The sequence below is a fragment of the Panthera pardus genome, unplaced genomic scaffold, assembly GCF_024362965.1.
Source record: "Panthera pardus isolate Hobbes unplaced genomic scaffold, ASM2436296v1 HiC_scaffold_10, whole genome shotgun sequence".
NCBI classification, from domain to species: Eukaryota; Metazoa; Chordata; class Mammalia; order Carnivora; family Felidae; genus Panthera; species Panthera pardus.
In genome coordinates this window covers 17,063,280-17,078,546 of record NW_026526655.1, presented here as the reverse complement: position 1 = coordinate 17,078,546, position 15,267 = coordinate 17,063,280, and the positions used below count along the sequence as shown (strand labels likewise).

Here is a 15,267-nt window from a genome sequence, read left to right as displayed (position 1 = left end):
GCAGTCTCTGTGCCAGATCTCTTTACCTCCATCTGAGTTGTCTCCCTCCCACAAGTCTTAACCACGCATTGCGAGCACCGTGCACATTGGGGAGTCATGTGTGTGGTGTTCATTAAGAGAGAACGAAACATAAAATAGCTCACAGATGTATCTGCTTCCCCCAGGAAGGGTGAAATGACTCCCACAGACAGCAGAGCCTTAGGGTGCAGATGATGGAAACGGGTGGGAAGGGAGGAGGCGGCAGGAGACAGGGGTCTCCGTGGGTGGGGTGGCTGTTTACCGAAGCTCCTGCCTCACTCCATCAGCTTGGTGACTCACCCGTGCGAGAAACAATTACGCCTCCTTCCCTGAGAGTTCCCTTGGACGCATTGGCTCATTGTGTTGCTCACATTCGTAAGCTTTTGGGGGGGCGGGGGATGAGTACCCTTGAAGGTCAGATAAATTTTGGTTAACAAGGGATTCGTCTTGCACAATTCTTACAATGCAAATGGAGCTTGACTTTCAGGCCCTATGTGGGCCAGACTGGCTGGGTTTAGCATGGAACTCAGCCAGGCAAGAGCTTTGTAGTGCGTGCATTAATACCCAGATTGTTTGCGTTCAGCAAAGGAATAATCCCAGACTCTGCCTCCAAATATACACTCACCTGATTTCTTTATTTTCCAGATTATGTTGGGCCTCCATTGAGGAGATGAGGTAGGAACCCTAAAATCTAGGAACTCAGCCGTGTCTGCAAATAAGAAACATTGAAAATGAGGTCCAGTGTTTTTTGAAAACATATCAGATCTGTTTTGGATATCCAAATAAATGCGGCAGAAGTCACTGATTGATTTACGCAACTCTGGAAACTTGCAGAGTGAAGAACACATACGTTAATTATTATATTTTCTCATGGCAAACCTCCGCTGGGAACAGGAATTTAAAACCTCACTGCCCCAGGAATACAGACCCAAATTCCAGGAACTGGGACCCATATTCCAGGACCCCAAGAAATGACATCAGCCCGAAGAGCCGAGGTGAGTCTAGAGACACTTGAGCCATTGGCTCTCCTTTGGCTTCCCTTTGTTGTTATAGCAACAAAACCCTTTCAAGGGCAAACACTTCTGTAGGTGAAATAACTCCGCCATGAAAACACTACAATCACAAGCCTCACATATCTGGGCTCTGAGTAAGCGAGTGGAGCACCACAGAATACTCATAGTTAGTCCATGACTGGGACGTAAACTGAAGCCCTATATCTGGACAGCTTTGAACCTCTTTTCAAAGAATAGATGTTAGGGGTGTCATTTATCTGCCAATCGTACCAGCCTGGGTCACTCTGGCCACTGGTAGCCAAGAAGGAAGTCGCAGTGGAAGCTCCAGGGCCAAGGGTGCTGGGGAAAAATGATCTGATTAATCCGGGTAAAATAATGCTCATTCATTTTTCTTCAGCAGAATATACATACGGAGCACCCACTAATACAAGGTGTAAGTCCAGTCACTTCAGCACGTCGACTTGGACATATATTTTACTCTCACTGGATATAATATATACCCATAAATACTGCTAATGAATGGCAGAAAGTAATACATTTCATAAAAGTGTAATAACAAATGTGCTACGTCAGCTCAAAGGAGGCTAGAATCGCTCCCAATATGGGAAGCCTGGTAAAGCTTTTAAGCCAGAATTAAAGAAATGTAGGACATGTCGAGGCCCAGGGCATTCCAGACAAAGGGGATATTATATGAACAGATTTATTATCTTATAAAACAAAATTAACAAGTGTGTAAAACTGCGAAAGTATAAAACGGGCATATGAAGCTATCTGCTTGGCTAAAGAGATACAGAGAGGAATCAAGATAAAATCTATGTCAGGAAAATTGTTTAGAATTCCTTCTTCAGGTAATTATTAGCGAAGGTTTTATATATCTACTTACCAAACAAGGAAGTTACACAGGGACTGTGTTTAGGATTAATACGGCAGATGAGTGCATGTCCCATTGGTGAGGAGACCGTTGCTATAGTTTAAGTTAGAGGTACTAGGGTCATGACATGCTTCATGGCCCTGGGCAAAAGGAAGAGACAAGGACACCAAGCATTTGGGGCGACTTCCCAGAGAAACTGGTGGCACCATTAGCAGAATTGAGAAATCAGAAGGGGAAGCTTTGCAGGGAAAATGAATGAGCTCAGCCTCAGATAATGCCTTAGAGATCACAATTCGGATAATCTAGCTCCAACAGGAGTTCGAAATCCAATCTTGAAACCCAGGAGAGAGACCAAGATGGTAAATAGAGATTCGAGAGTCATCCGCTGCCTAGATGCAATCACTGAAACTGACAGATGAGATGAGAGTTTACAGGAGTGATTGCTCAGGGAAAAAGGCAAGTCAAGGACAGAGACCCTAATGTCTTTCTTTTCGGAGTGAAGATGCTGGATTTCTAAACAGTCACTGCTTCACCAGCTGCAGTTTTTTGTCTTTTTGTTTTTGTTTTTCCCCAAAGATATTAGGGTTTGTAGCAGCCTAAGGGCAGGGGTTCTCAGTAGTTGCTTAGCGGTAGTTAGCATTTTATCCTAGAGACTGGGGCTTCTAGCGTCGCCCCAGTGTGGTTGCGTATGGCGGTGGTGATGGGGCTGATGGTGGTGCATGCATGTATTTTGGGGCGTGGGATGCAATAGCCAGATTTATTTATCAGAAAACCACTAAACGTGTATAGAAATGTATACCGTGTTCGCCGCAATCGTCACAGTATTACTAAAAGCATTAACAGCTAAGTACAGTGCATTAGCATTTACCCTCACAACGACTTTTTGAGGCGGGAATTATCGCCACCTGCGTTTGATAGATGAGGATGTGAGTCTCGGCGTAGTTTAGCATCTCTCCCCACATCACAGAATTATTAAGTAGCAGGAAAAAATTCTAATGACTGACCCTAAAACTCAGATCTTAATCATCATGTTTTCCCTGCCTTAGGGTTATTTCTGAAATCAGTGGTAAATCGTGGTCTACTAATTTATCTTAATATCATTATGTATTCATTTATACCTTGCCTGATTCAATTCCATTTTTAAATAAGTATGCAGTCAAATCGACTCCGTTAGTGTACAGATCTGTGAATTTTAACACACGTGTAAGCTCGCGTAACACTCACCGTGATCAAGATACGTACCAGTCCGATCACCCCAAAAGCTCCATGGCGCTCTCTCTTTGTAGGTCAACACTCTAACCCCTGGCAACCACTGATCGGGTCTCCATACTTGTGGCTTTCCTTTTTTTTTTTTTGAGAGCGTCTAATCGAAATGGAACCATAAGGTATGTAATCTTTTGAGACTGGCTTCTTTCACTCAACATAACATCTTTGAGATTCAGCCAGTGTGTTGCATATGTCACTAGTTTGTCGAGTGGTTTTCCGTTATGTGGAATCCAGTTAGTTGATCCACTTACCAGTGGATGGACATTTGGATGTTTTCTCAGGTTTTCACGATTGGGACTAGAACTGCTATAAACGTTCTCGAACATGTTATTATGGGAACTTAAGTTTTCATTTCTCTAGGGTAAACACCCAAGAGTGGAATTACTGGGTCACAGTGTAAATTTCCTTATGTTATTATTTTTTTTAAAAAGTGTCTGATTGGGGCGCCTGGGTGGCTCGGTCGGTTAAGCGTCCGACTTCGGCTCAGGTCATGGTCTCATGGTCCGTGAGTTCGAGCCCCGCGTCGGGCTCTGTGCTGACCGCTCAGAGCCTGGAGCCTGCTTCGGATTCTGTGTCTCGCTCTCTCTCTGCCCCTCCCCTGTTCATGCTCTGTCTCTCCCTGTCTCAAAAATAAATAAACGTCAAAAAAAAATTTTAAAAAAAGCGTCTGATTTAAGAGCAACTTGTTGTAACAGCTACAGCAAGCCATCTTAGTTTTCTGTGAAGGAATTCTTCGAAATACGCTGCAAGACAAGAGAAAAGTGTCACACTACTATAACTGCTGGGGCAGATAAAGTCCGGCAAAGAGTCACCTGAATCTCCAGAAGTTTGTGGAAATCTTCTGGCACATCTTCCACAACCTACTAAGAAAGGCAACTGAGGCCCCCAATGCACTCTGACTTGTCTATGGTGAGTTTTGGCATGACTGAGGCCAAAACTAGGTTCCTTACCTCCCAGGTCATAGGAAAGAGGCATTCTGGAAAAGAAAACGAAACTCTTAGGGAAAGCCACAGCCCTGACGACTGTACAGCTAACAACAGCCCTTGGCATGTTTTAAAGATGAAGATATATATGCTCCGTTTGGGACTTCAAGGATTTTTCCAACGGCATACATGAGTATGTTTATTGAAAATTGCTCTATTCCAATGGTCTGAAGTTATAAACACTAATTTAAAGTCTTCTATAAATATTTAAATATGAATGATATCCTTCTGTAAATATAACATCATATAAAGAAGCTGTGAAGAGTTGGTTCCATTTGAGGTATTTTGAGGTCATTATATGTAAAACAAATGTTTAATGCTAACAAAATACCCCACTATGTTAATAACCTGCCTCAAGTTACACTAAACAACCTGAAGTATAATAGCTTAAGATGTCTGTATGTTTAAGAGCAATGTTCATCTGTTATACATAGAGGAATTATTATAACATATTTGCCCATTAGTAGAATTCTTCGTGAAATGCTTTAAGGTCTGCTGACTTTGGCAGTTAAAAAATACTAAAAATTCTAGTATTTTCCCACACAGAAAAAGAGAAACATAAAGGAATGCAGTGCTTGATAAAGGCATATTACAAGTTCAGGTATACCTCAAATATAATTTCAGTGAAAAGACATGCTGGTCCCAGAAGTGCAAATTTAGTGGGAGAAGAGATGGCAGAAAAGGGTAAAAATGATGAGACTGTCACCCACTTTACCTGAAAGATTGTTGATCTCACTGCACAGAAAGTCACCGTGCACTTCTGGTTTCCAGTTGTGCATGTAAAGAGCTTAGACATCACCGCTCCGTCCTAACAATAAATAAAGAGCGGAACAGACACAAAATCAACAATTGTTCTTGGATCCATAAGAGAAGGGAGGACACAGGCCGAACTGCTGTCTTCAAGATTTAGAAAGCCAGAGGAGGAATACAGGAGACACGGCTTCCTGGAGGCAAGACCCAGGAGGAGCGGGATCAGCCTCGGGAACCAACCAGCTCCGGGATGGAAAACCCGAGCTATAAATGATAAATTGATGGAAGTTCAGTGGGGAAAACTCTGAGAGTTAGAAGCTCCAGGGGGACCCAGTCACAGCCCCACCCCCGCTCCCATTTTATGAGATTTAATTCCAGAAAACAACTGTGGCTAAGAGACCACCACACATGTGGGACCTCTGAGAATCTCCTATGCTTTTATGGTGTGGGCCAGTATCCTACTTGCTGCCTAGCTCTTGATTGTAAAGACGACAGTTTAATTCTGGGGCAAAGACAGAGAATGTGCCACGTGGATGATTTCTTTTATAATAAATACAAATAACTAATTGCTTTAAAAAAAAAAAAAAGAGGAGGAGAATAATGAAAGTGCCCCTTGGAGAAAAGAGTAGACAAGACTCTGGGTGACAAGTAGAGAACCTGATGAGGAGGAGAGGGAAGGTGGTACCCAGAGCACAAAATGGTTCCCGGGAGAAAATTCAGGTCCCTATCATCTCTCGGATGACAATGGGCAATCTCAGTGTTTCTGGAGAAACTAGTTCCTTGCAGATTTTTAAATATTCATGGGCAATCTATTGACTGAATGCTTCATGTTGTTTCATTGCAAATGAAATACATGTTTTTAATGGCTTGAAGGACCCCTCTCTAAATTCCAGGATCTTATTCAGGTCCTGGGGAACTAGTCCACTGGGGACAAAGGTCTGCTCAGGCTGGTCACCTGTGACCTCTCCTTCTGGTGACCTCTGTCTGCAGCTTACTTTGGCAGGCAGAGTGTGGAAATACTTGAGGGCAGGGAAGTGGAGAGGAAGTGAAGCAAGAGGAAGATGGGACTCCATGAACTGGAGTGGTTTCGTCTCCGTTCACAAAGTAGCTGCTTTCCCAATATCATCCCCATGGTGGTCCTGCTGTTGAAGGACCCCATTTTTGGACAGAGATCAGGTCATTATCATGTGGCTGAAGTCTAGAGTGAAGAAGACTTACTCAAGGAGAGAAAGTATGAAGACCAATTGAGTCAGCCGAGAATGGAGGTATGAAAGAGTATTGAACGCCAGAAGAACCCGAAGTTCACAAGTCTGAAGGGATCAGAGTAAAAATCTGGGATTCCAGAGCAAATAGACGCATTCGCGGAGAGCTAATTGCAGATGCTAGTATTAATATCATTTTGAATAAAACTAGGCTGGTTGACTACCTGTGATTTTTTTTTTTCTCCCAGCTTGCCTCAATTATAACATTCTTTTCAAGCCAGGTGTTGTAGGGATGGATCCCTGGTTTTAATTCACTGATTAACCGAGGGTTAACTCTTGTTAATACCATTGGGCAAATTTCTATCTATGGGCTCGGAGAGCTAGAAATGGCAAACTGTGGAACAAATCGTTCTCGCTACCCTCTGGAAACACTGCCATAGAGATCTAAGCAGTCAGTGTGAAAGTGTAGGTTCTTTTTGATTACTGTGCATTCAGACCAGACGTACTAACTGGAGAAGTATCTGCCATTGACTCTCACTCTTCTCAAGGGCCTTATTTCTCACTGCTGGAGGGAGTTTACTGGCCTTAAGAGATACGCTGCCTCGCTCACAGTGGAACACACACGAAAACAGCCAAACATACACATTACTGTCCATTTATCCTACACACACATACCAGTGTGAGAAGGGTACGTACAGTTGTACTTAGAACCAGATGTAACCTTTACGAATGCTGTTTCACAACAGACAATTGCATTGTTCATCCGTGGAACTGAGCTGAATACGGAAAGAGTATTTTACCATCTTTTATCCCTGTCAATTTTTCCAGATCCTCTCTAAACGAGGGCGTAAAACTCAAACTCCCACATTTCTAGACGCCACCTTTTAATTTTTCTCAAAGAAATCATGACGTGCCAATCATATGAAAGAAAGTTCTGGCCTAAGAATCCCAGCCTCAACCCTCGAATACCAAGTATTTCTTTTTTTCAAGATATTCCTTCATCATTTTCCAAATAAATACACATTTTCATAGTAACAGCCATCGTATAATCTACTTCTTCCCCACATTACCTCCTAATCTTCTCTGTTTTCACTTAGTTTTCAGACTGATGATTTTAACAACTACTAATTAATAGTTTAAAACTGACAATATCTGCCAACCTGATTTAAGACAAGGACAATATGGTGTTTATTTACAGAGAGAGAATAAATACAACTGTAATCTAGCTATGGACGCCCATTGCTAAGAGCACATTGAAACAACAGATTTTGGGCTCTATCACTTTAAAGAAGGCTCCATTCTTGATTTGACAGCCCAAGCAGTTTGATTTTCTTTTTTAATGTTTATTTATTTTTGAGAGAGAGAGAGACCCAAAGTGCGAGCAGGGAAGGGTCGGAGAGAGAGAGAGAGAGAGAGAGAGTGAGGATCTGAAGCAGGCTCCAGGCTCTGAGCTGTCTGCACAGAACCCGATGCAGGGCTCGAACTCACAGGCTGTGAGATCATGACCTGAGCCGAAGTTGGACACCCGACTGACTGAGCCACCCGGGCGTCCCAACAGCCCAGGTAGTTTAAAATTGGTTTTGTTTTTTGCCATGGTCGATCTGAAATTTAGGGATACCTTTCTGGCAGATAGTAAGAATGTTAGATAGGTCTAAATGGATGTGAAAATCCACCATACGTGACCATTCGTATTGTTACATGTAAGAAGGAAAACGTACCTAAATATGTTTGTGGTTCACCCAGCACTAATCTCCTTAACACTGAGTGGCAAGACTCTCAGGAGTGCCCCGAGGAATGTTTTGAGAATCAGTAGGCCTTTGTACTTGATTCTTCAGCTAACTCTTTGGGTCGATGACAGCTGCTCTTGCAATTAGCCCTTCCCTTGACCTCATGGTCAACCACAATAGCCTTGGAGATTTCAGGAAGGGAAACTATTACTTTTAAGGTATCTGGACAAGACCTGCATGTGTGCAAATTAATAGGGGAACTGTTTTCTGTGCTTTTTTCTCCTTCTTCTCTCTTGGTTACAAATTGTCCCCATCCATATGTGACAGGCACATCTGGTTACCTACTCTAATGGGTGAAGAAATGGATCTAACAGGAAGGGGAAGCCATATAATACTCCCCAGGAATGTGTAAAAGAGAATTCCTCAGCCTTTTTCTGAAAACAGGAGTCTTAAGGGGACATCCTGGGCTGAACGATAAGTTATTTGCTCAACTTACCCCTCTTAGTTCAGAGGTAGAAATATGTAAAATATGATGATACTTAGTAGGCTGAGTACCAACAGTATAACAATACAAGAAACACAGTTTTAACAGATTGCAATGATAGGTTTGTTATGAGCTAAACTTCCTTCCCTCTCCTTATCATCCTCGAATCTCTCCATCTCTGGATGGGGTCCCGGCGGGGGGGGGGGGGGGGGGGGGGGAGACGGTGAGGTGTCGCCGGCCATAAGCATCCACTCTCTTCAAGTCTCTGTCGGCTGAGCCCTAAAGCTAGACTGTGATTCAAAATCTAGTTAGGAGTCATTTTGTGGGTAGTAAACAAGGCCAGCTCTGTCTATGTTTCATGCTGCCCTTAGATTTCGGGCAGGTAGAAACTCAGTCGTTCAACAACCCATGTCCGCGGAAGCCTGCTATGTGAGAAACCTAAGCGTGAGGAACAGAGTTAGGACAATAAGAAAAGAATGGCTGGGGAGGGAGGCACTAAGAGTCGTGGTGCTGGGGGCTGCGGGAGACAGAGGATGACGGTCAGATTGATAGCGGAACTGCAGCGCACGTGAGCGGTGAGCTCTCTCAGCAGAGCTGACACAGGAAGCAATGATGGCAGAAGCTGAGGACTAGATCAGAATACCATAGCACAGCAAGGCGTGTTTTGAAGCCCTTTCAATTGGTGACATGTACCAACTTGCCTAAACAGGGCCCGGAGAACAGGAGTGACCGAACCGAACGATAGTCTCAAAGGAAGTGGAAAAATGAATTCTCATTATGTTTTTACAGGTCTACGGACACGACATTCCTGAAATGCTGCTCACTCTATTCCTTAGTCACCCCCCCAGAATCTTTCATAACGAAGACAGATACACTACTACCTTTGCCAAGTATATGTTGTGTATTATGACAACTCTGCCTCACTTACTTTTCAGAAAAAGATGGAAATATAAATTGATAAACACCGGGAAAGGCGATTTGATAGAATACAGGGTATTTTTATGTAGTAGTAGCCAAATAGCCCCATAACATGTTACAATCAAATGATCATGACAAAAATCATCTTTTGAATTATAGTTTTTTTAATGTTTATTTTATTTATTTTTGAGAGAGAGAGAGAGAGAGAGGCAGAGTGGGAGTTGGGGAGGGGCAGAGAGAGAGGGAGACGCAGAATCCGAACTGAGCTCGAACTCGTGAACCTTGAGATCATGCCCTGAGCTGAAAGGTCAGACAGACGCTTAACCGACTGAGCCACCCAGGAGTCCCTGGAATTATAGCTTCAATCGACTTTTGCCTGGAAGAGTTGCCATACTGTGTGTAACAATTCTTTCAAATGTAGAAAATGCTTTCCAAACTTACCCTCTAAGCTTCCTTAGCTCCCAAGACACATATGGAAACCAATGCCATAAAGAATATCAACTAAGTACTTATATGACAATGTAAGGTGACAGTGGGAGCTACGATATTGCACGGGAAGCATTCCATAAATATTTGTCAAGTTAAATAAAAAATAAACTGGGCTGCAACAAGTCTTTAAATAGCACAAACTGCTGTCACATAAATGAAATACTTTAAGGTAGCTCTAAAGGGGGAAGTGCCCTCCTGCCAGGGATACGACAAGGAGACCCAGGTACAGACAAGGAGTAAGTCATTAAGGACAGTGGTCATTCCAGGAATTCTTGATGAAATTAGCATTTTAAAATATTTCCAGTAGAATTAAAATCTAAATCCTCCTGTGAAACATCACTTGGCAATAGGGTCTTCACCCATGGAGGTCAGAGAGCGGTTCTCGAGAAGACTGGAAGAATAGATCACTCTTTTATCTCAAGTCTCTTACGCACTCTGCCAAGCCTTCGGTGTCTGTTTTTACTTAAGCTGCATCAGAGCGGTGCCTGAGAGATTTTGGATTAGCCTAACATTGCTGCTTTGACTGTATTAATCATATTAAACCAATAAGTACATGGATTATTCAAATCAGTGTCCTTGAATGAGCTAAAGATCTTTTAACGGGTAACTTCTAAGTGCCAAGAAATTTGACTTAATTAATGCTAATGGCATTGCTCTTTAATGAGAATTTTCCTGTAAGAAAGTTAATTGTTATTATGTTTTTTAAAGGTAGAGCTATAATATGTACTCCAAGCGGTTCTTGCCCGGGGTCAATTTTGCCCCCGGACCCCAGGGATCACCTAACAATGTCTAGAGACATTTGAGGTTGTCACAACGGAAGGGAAGGGTGCTTCTGGCATCGGACGGGTAGAGGCTAGAGATGCTATCAGACATAATGCACATAACAGTTCAATCTCACACCATAAGGTATGTCCAAAGTATGTGAGTGCCACTGTTGGGAAACCCTGGGGTACAAGTACAAAGATAAATTATCATGCAATTTGAGAGAGAGCACACAAACAGCTAAAGACACTTTGAAATTTTGATTCATGGTCATGCAAAATTCTGAAATAATGCATTTCTTCTGTGCCTAAACTACTTCCTAATAATAAATTAGACTTCTTCTGACGCTGCATTAACTGTTTAAAGCCACTAGGGAGCTATTCAGTATGTTAGTACTTTGGTGTATTAAATACAGCCCTGGGGTATTTAAAACGTTAATGGAACTTTCAAAAGTACCTAATTTACAACTGAGCATTAAGAGAACCAACACATGTGAAAAAGACATAAATGCGCTCAAAAAGAAACACATAAACAAGCTTAAAAGTTCAGAGGACGCAAAGTGATCTGAGTTAGGCGTGTGTGTATGTGTGTTGAAGGGACGGGGTTCATTAGGAATGGCCAGACGTGAGTTTTGACCTGGGTTTAAAGAAAAAGAAAACTGTGGGTTAGTTGAGAGAATCTTCTAACAATTCAGGAGCCCTTGTTAATGTGAAACAGAAAGTGGTTAATTGCTAATTCAATTTCCGGAGGGTTTTCAACAAACAGGAGTTGAAGAAAGTGATTAGTATCTACTGAGTGAAAACTATTTAAAATTAATTCATCTTTTGATGAATTTTAAGTGGGTTTTTATGATAATGCTTATAATGTTCTGGGTACCTAGAATATGGTTGATTACTTTATTGAGGTAAATCTGCTAATTAAAAAAAAAAAAACTTGTCATATGTCACAAATTGAACACACTAGTCACGAGGGGGGAAAAAGCTGATTCAGATCTATGTTGGTATTCTTCACTGAAAATAATTGACAAGTTTTATAGGTGGTCCCTATAACCATGGGGTTTTAAATACAACGAGGATAGGTGCCATCTTTGCTTTCCACAAAGGTTTCTGGATAAGAGAAGAAACAGCTCTGATAGATCCTTTCTCTTCCTTGAATATCCAGCAGAGCACTTTCTGCACAAGGAAAGAGACATAGGAAATGGTATCAGAGAAATTTGTGAAAACTAGGAGATGCACCATTGATAAAATAATATAGTTAAGAGCAGATATTTTTTTTTTTTCTTCTCTAAATATGCTTTACACATTAACTTTGGGAGACATGATATTTCAACTTTTGGTTGAGGAACCAACCTTTGGTTGAGGTTCCTTGAGGAACGAAAATAATTTCATAACTGAATGATTATTAGGGTAAGTTAAGAATTGTGGAATATCATGTCCTCCTCTGTCAAGGCCCTGCTAATGTTTGGCCTCGTTGGTGACTAGCAACCTAAAGAGAACATAATTAATATTATAGCTATCAACAGACTTATGATAGTTAATCTTACGTGTCAGCTTAGTTGGTTATGGCACCTGGGTAGCCTGTTAAACATTAGTCTAGATGCTTCTGTGTATTTTTAAGTTGAGATTAAAATTGGAATCAGTACACTTTGAGTAAAAAAGATTATTCGCTATAATGTGGATGGGCCTCACCTAACCAGTTGAAGGCCTCAATACAAAAAGACCTTCCCAACAGAAAGAGGAAATTCTAGCAGCAGACTGTTCCAGACTCACTCAAAGTGCAACTCTTCCCTGGCCTGTTCTACCCGGCAGATTTGGACTTGCCCCCATCTCCACAACCATGGGAGTCAATTTTTAAAAACAGATCTTTCTCTCTTGGTAGAGAGGGAGATCACATATATCATATCTGTATCTACCCATCTATTTATCTATAAATATACAGGAGATAGTATTCTCTATTCACATACGTGATAATAATTGTATACATATGAAAGAGTAATTACATACATGTGTGGTGCTAATTATATATCACGCGTATATCCTATTTGTTTTGTATCTCTGGAGAACCCTCACTAATACAAGATTGCAGATCTAGAATGCAGGGCATGTATATTCTCCATTCTTTCACACACTCCTCCCTTCCACAAATATTTGGTAAATCTTTCCCTGAACCAGATACTGCGGTAGTGTCTGGGGATATGACACTGAGCAAAATCAGACATCCCTGCTCTTACAGGGCTAAAGTGCATATACGAATCTATCTCAAAGTAGACTGTGAGGCAAGAAGAAATACTGGAAATAAGAAGGGATATTTCATAATTGCTAGAGGTAAACTGGGACGTTTGGAATATATTACAGGCCTAATATGAATATACCAGATGCCAGAGCTTCTAAATACGTAAATGGAACTGATAGAACGAAAAAGGTAAGTAGAGGAATATACAAAAATGGTGAAAATCTTCAACACACCATAACTGGGAGATATAAAATGAGTAAGGATATCGGAGATCTGAGTAATTAACAAGGATCAGAAAATTATCAAAGTTGACCTAATTCTTATACATGTGATTAAAGTTTTCTTTTCATGAGTGCATGGGGTGTTTATAAAAATTAACCAGTGTTGATCATAAATAAAGCCTCAAAATTTTTTTCAAAACTTGAACTAATTTAGGGTATATTTTCCCAGAAGTTTGAAAGTAAGCTAGAACCAAGTAATTAGAAATTCCATCAACAGCCTGAGCATTAAACAGAACACTAAACAATAAATTTCACATTAATACATAAGTTAAAGGAGAAAAGAAAATGACAATAAGAAAATATTGTTAAATGAGTGGTACAGAATATCTAGAATACAGCTAACTAAAGCAATTCTTAGGGGGAAAATGTATACTTGAAGTACATATTAGATAAGAAAACTAAAATAAATGATTAACTTTCCATTTCAAGATGTTACCACAAAAATTAAAGTAAGCAAATTAAGTAGCAAATTAAAGTAAGTGGAAGAAAATAAATTACAAATAATAGACCTAGAAATAAAAACTTTTTGAATGTAGCATAGAAAATTCAAACAAAGAAAAATCTTGCTGGATCTAAATATAGCATCTTTCCCATTAATCCTCAAATCTATCTCCTGGTCAATCTCAGTTTCCAGAGGAACTAACTTGACCATAAAGCCTTTCCTCTCTTTTTGAACTGATGTCATCAGCCAGATGTCAGCTCAGCATAACATCTGTGTGGCATCTCGAATCACCTGCAAATCGGATAGTAGAGAGAGGCAAGACATACGATGAACATCACAAGTGTCCTAAGAAAATGTTATAACTTACTTTGTTTCCGGCTTTCTTACTGGCCTAGGCCTAACCAACAAAATGTTCTCAAGGATCAGTATGACCGACCTTAGATAGCTAGGTGATGTATTATCTTAATTGATTAATTGTTTGTTTAACTTTTCCTGACTGTCTCTCCAAGATAAAACCAGATATTTTAGTAATTGTGTAGACTCTACCTTTGATGGCCAGTAAATGGTTCAGGACAAATTTATTGCCTAAACTATTTTAATGGGTTAATGTATACTGCCATTCGCCCTCTCACACTTGTGCTGGTTTATTTACTATCTGGGCCCTAGTCAGGGATAAATTGCAGAATACATAGCTCATTTTGGGAACTCCTAGCCAAGGGAGAAGTTTGTACAAACCAGTGAAACCCAGGGTCTCAGAACCCTTCTAAGAAATGGGCATAGTTTTATCTTGATAAAATGCAAGCAGCTTGGAAGTTTGCATTGCAAATGAGCCAGATGGCCAGATGCAAGGCACAAGTCTGATTTCGAAGTGATGAACACAAGAGGGCATCTGATTTCATAAGAATAGCCCCCTGGGTACAAAATGAGGGGATACAAACACTTTGCTTCTGGTAACTGGTTGCTGCAAATCGTTGTCTGGACTTAACTGGTCTTATCACAGAGGAACCAATCTTTTGGGTAAAGCTAACTCATGCGATCATTTCAATTAAACATACTTATATACAAAATAAATGTAACTATAAGTCCAGTTAAGACCTGTAGTTCTGCTGGAATTAAAGATATTTATTCTGCTACTAAATACAACAGGAGATGCGATTATTAGTGCAGGGCTACATTGGAGCTTCTGCGTCTGGCTATGAAACTCTTATTAGAGGGTCCTGGTACCAGATGACAAATCTCACAGCTGGAAAGATTGGAAATTGCTGTGAATGTTCGGGAAAGAAAAATTGGGGGCTCAAGGTTCAGAAGAAGTAAGATAATTGAGAAAAGGGCAAAAAGACTACCTGGTCATTTTAATTGTTTAATTTATTGAACCAACCCAGGGAAAGAGTACAGTAAGCAATCAAAGAAATGACATATGAGAAAGAAAATAAGAAACTATAAGACTGTTGTCTTCATCAAAGGTTTGAATTTGAAGGTCTTAGAAGGAAGTTATCGACACCTGGTAACATACTCTTGATCTGGCGATATTTGGTACAACTCTCAACTTTTAGACTGAAACTATTTTGAGGAATGTGAACACATTTAACACAGATCTGGCCTCAGAGCTAGATTTCCAGTGAGAATGGATATCCGCGTTGTAAGATCTGTGGCACATTTATTCTGGGAAGTATGGGTTCATGGAAAGCATGCTCTGGAGTCGGAGAAATTGCTGAAGTAACAAACATGGCCCTTTCCAATGGCTTCAATCTGCGGCCTTTTCTGTATATCTCATTTCCTGGTTGCATATCATGAAGGAGTATGTCCAGTTGTGTCACTTAAGAGTAGTG

The 15,267-nt window shown here is 40.9% G+C and overlaps 1 long non-coding RNA gene across 1 annotated transcript in view; it reads left to right on the top strand.

The window, feature by feature from the left end:
* Positions 1–731: 731 nt before the first annotated feature.
* The window catches only part of LOC109264756 (uncharacterized), a 31,469-nt gene continuing 16,933 nt past the window's right edge, over positions 732–15,267 (top strand). Inside the window, exon 1 of the long non-coding RNA XR_002078850.2 lies at positions 732–1,013. This is a non-coding gene — a long non-coding RNA (uncharacterized LOC109264756). The remainder of the gene's footprint in view (positions 1,014–15,267) is intronic.